This window comes from Pistacia vera, unplaced genomic scaffold, assembly GCF_008641045.1.
Source record: "Pistacia vera cultivar Batoury unplaced genomic scaffold, PisVer_v2 Contig505, whole genome shotgun sequence".
Classification (NCBI taxonomy): Eukaryota; Viridiplantae; Streptophyta; class Magnoliopsida; order Sapindales; family Anacardiaceae; genus Pistacia; species Pistacia vera.
The window spans coordinates 488,473-493,103 of NW_022196341.1; positions in this window are offsets into that span (position 1 = coordinate 488,473).

Sequence of the window (4,631 nt, forward strand, 5' to 3'; positions counted from 1 at the left end):
CAATTGCAGATCACAATTCCTAATTCTAACAGATAAAATCCCGATAAAATAATTCAACAGGCCATTACTAAATCACCCAAACAGAAAATTATAAACAATTAAAGCAGAATAACATAAACAATTCTAATAAAAACGAGATTAAGAACAATGTTACTAAAGTTAGGTTACACTAATGACATGAATTTAGGCTTCAAAATCCTCTTGAACTGAAAAAGAAAGATCAACCGCACATCTTCACCTAAAAAGTAAAAACTCTGAAAAATAAAACTCTACTGTCTTTCTCCCCATTTAACCTAACAACTTCTAATTAAATAACATGTGTTTTCCTTAATTTTGCCCAGGAATCACGAAAAATCTTTCCTGGATCCTTCCTAAAAGATAGACTTCCAGATTTGTCAAAATCTTATCAGATATGGTAAGCAGAATTCGTCTCCAGCTTGCACCAGGATTCTTGCTATGTAAAAGGTCTTTTCTGGGCTTGGTCACTTCATAAAAATTGTAGTCCCAGATGTGTAGATGAATCTGGGCTTTTGAATCACCCGTTTTCGATATCTGACACTCCAGTTAGGCCCATTCGAAGATTTAATACTCAGCTAAGGAATCCTTCTTCCGAGTACCTGAGAGAGAGAGATTATATACTCACATGGCCAAGGGTTCCGAATCCATGCATAACCGAGTCCGATCGGTTAGAATGAGTAGAGGTCACGTAGAGTGGGAGCGAGTCCCGGCCGTGCCCCCGGTAAGATGGGGTCGTGATTTATGAAAGAGTTATGAGAAAAAGTTCTAAGGGAAAGAGAAAGAGAAAAATAGAGAAGTACCCAAAGAGAAATTGAGTGAGGAGTTGTAAGGAAAGAATTAGAGAGAGAGAGTTACGGGGATAGCCTGAGTAGAGGATTTACTTACTGAGCATTATTTTAGTGCTCACCCCGTTGTTTTCCTATGTTTTGCAGGACCTAGGTGAGGACACTGTCGGATGGACGTCGACGTTCGAGAAGGAGTGGCTACACTGTCCCTTATGTTTTTTGATGACTTTTGTATACGTTATACATTTTGTGTAAAAATGTGTATGTTTGTAAAGAGTATGTATATATGTTTAATAAAAGAAAAATTTGGGCCCAATTTCTTTATGTTGTTTTATATGTATTTCATTATAAGTTTTTGAGGAGTAGTGGCTATTACAATCATATGTTATCTCGACGAGACGAAGGCATATAAATAGTGTCAACCTTCGGTTACTCTCGATATTATGTATTCAGTTTCTGGACCAATGACCCGTATTATAAACTGGATAGAGCAACAACTCAATCCCACTGTGGCCACAGTTTTAGTGTCATTGTCATATATTGAATTGTGCCGTGAGATAACTTCTCCCGTACCTGGGAGTGATGAATCTCTGCCAATCCACCATAGTCTTGATACACTCCTTGATGCAACCAATCACCACCGTATTGATAGCTCTGAAAAAAACTGCGTTAGGCTAGTGTCAAACTACACCAATCACCACCATTTGTTAGAGGATTTGTTCCATAGACACTGGGGTTACCATCCATATGGAATCTTCTGGTGGGTCAGTCCAGTGAACTTGCTGCGGTGTTAATTGAATGTAAACGTTCACTTCATCTAAATTTCTATATATGTATTAAGCATTTGTATATTTAATTAGTACAAAATTTTTTTAAAGCATACGAATGGATCCCTTAACATTACATAAATATCTGCTTTTATGAATTCCATTAATATGTATAATATATACATAACATACCATTTATTTCATTAACACTTTAACAAAACACTACGTTAAGAACGACATTAAATATCATAAACCAAACATCATCAAAAATATTGAACACATCATCAAAAGTAATACATTAACCTAATTAAACCAAAATTCTTATATCCTGACCGTCAATAGTATCTCACATTAAAAATATCACATAACAGTACAATGCACCAATCAAAAATAAAAACACAGTGATTTAAAATAATGTCTTATTGGCAAGTTTTAAGGAAACGGTATAATATATGTTTAAATTTCAAGTCAGATGGCCATAATATATTTAGTAAGTAGTTAATTGTAGTTTGACAATATGGTTATAAAATATTTATAGGTTCGACATTGGTCTTGTTTAATTGTTATGTTTTATAAGTATCTTATTTTTTATTAAAATTTTGTTGATTCACATCACAATATATTTTGATTTGTTTTATTTAAATAGGAATACGAAAGAAACAGAAAGAATACGAATTAAATGTTATATAAATAGCATGACCATTTAAAAAGAATAAAATATATTGGCACAAGTTTAATAAAAGGATAATAAGAATAGATTGGAGATAATGGTAAGATGTAATGACATAATTCAAAGGTTAATCATACAATAATAATATATGAAAAAACTTGGTTATTGATATCACTTTAATATTTGTAAATTATTTATTTAAAATTAAAAATTATACTGATCTTTTGTGCAAAACATTTTTGTCATTGTATAAAATTCACATGCTTGCTTCATATCCAAAATCCTCAAATTCTTTTGAAAATGAACGTCTATCCATACAGTTCATTCAAAGTTTTTGGGATTGTTTTTTGACAATATAAAAGTGGCCTTGGGAAATGTAATAGACGTCTAGTAATATAAACACTCAATTGAAAAATTTTAATACTTTTTGGATAAGATGATACGAAATGGTAGCGAGACCGTTTTCTCAACATCAAAGAAAAGCATAATAATATTTTGTTAAGATTCAAGTCAAATTATCATGATGATATTATAATATATCGTTGGATATTGAATAATGGTTTGCAAGCAGGTTCCCAAAACATGTTTATGGTTTGGCGTGAGATTAATTGGTTGAATAGAATGAAAGTTTGTTTAGCAGGTGATAGGAATGTTATTTATAGATTTTGCTAATTTATAATATTATATTTTAGATTGATGTTTGTCGAACGTGTGTAGAAATCCAACGAGTTTTAACTTCTATTTTCAAATTAAATAAAAAAGCATTTAAATTTTACAGGTGTAAGAAATTACATAAAACTACTAAAAATTATATTTCATACATACTATCTGGTAATCTACATGCCATCTTCGACTTGTGATATTTTTTGACGACATTAAATGTAAACGATTCACATTCATCTAAATCTCCACATGATATATTAAGTTTTGATACATTCGATTAGTACAATCTTTTCAAATCATATAATTTCGTTTTTTCACCAATTATATTGTTGTTGGCTGTTTGATGAATGGTTTCAAAGAAATACGCAATTGAGTATTTTATTCGTCATTTACGTTGTTACATTTAATCATGAGGATTCCTCTATTTCAGTATTTATACTTATATATTTATGTTTTTGTACCTTGAATTGGAAATACTGTTTCCAATTCATATTATTTTATTTAGAACATTTTACTTATATTATTGAATTTGAAATTCTATAATTTTTTAATCATTAATCTCAAATTCCTTTCTATTGTCAGATTAGTATCGATAGTGAGATTTTGAAGGAGATTTTTTCCTTCTTTATACTTTTATGTAAGTTTCTATATTGTTGAACGCATATTTAACTGACATTGTTCAAGTGAAAGATAATATTAAAGTTTTATAGTGTGTTTCGTTTTGGTTTTGTAAAATTCATAAGTGATGAAAAACGTTGTCATTTAAAATCGTTATATTTAAAGTAAATATGCGGTTGAATGTTTAGTATTTTACTAAAGTAAATTTAGGGATTAGGGTTTTCTCTATTAGTTTCGGCATTAAGGGCAATTTTTCCCACTTTGTTTGTCGCGTTTCCACATCCTCTTTCCTCGTTTGACTGAAGTGTTAGTTATAGGACAATGTCGTTTTTTTTTTTAATGTTTACCCAAATCCCTATCTTACCGCCGGCGAACGAGGGCTACCAAGTGCTAGGTTTAGGAGCTTTGTATGAGGAAGCCAACGGTTTAGGGGTGGTGTCGGATTGAACTTTGAGATTGGAATCGCCGAGAATTTGATCGAAAAGTCAACCCAATACACGAGTCATGATCGGCAACAGAGGGTTACCATGTTTAGAGTAGATGCCCAGAGCCAATCAATTATTGTAGAATTGACTCTTTGTAATATGTTCATTGATCAATAAAAGGCATTTTATACTATATACGTAAATCATCATTGTATTATTGATATATGTCCTTAGAATGAAACCGTAAGGTATCAAGTGTTTCAAATCTTAAATAGTGAGAACCCTATGAGCACATATGGTGGCCATTCTAGAACGTCCGTAACCCTATTATTATTCTGAATAAGGGCAACAGATAATACGTAAGGCTATCATAAGTGTTGATGACCCTTGCAAAGGCATAACTGATCTCGCTTGTCAACATTGTTTGGTGACAACACCTGGTGCAACACATGGGTGCTTGCTGTAGGCAAATTCACTGGACTGAACCCACCAGAGGATTCCATATGGATGGTAACCCAGTGTCTATGGAACATCCTCTAACGAATGGTGGTGCATGTTATCCTTAGACTTGAGATCACCAGAGCGCCTTGTGCACGATTAGTGTAGTTGACACTAGCCTAACGCAGTTCTATTCAGAGCTTCAATCAGTGGTGATTGGCTGCATCAAGAGTGTATCAGGACTTGT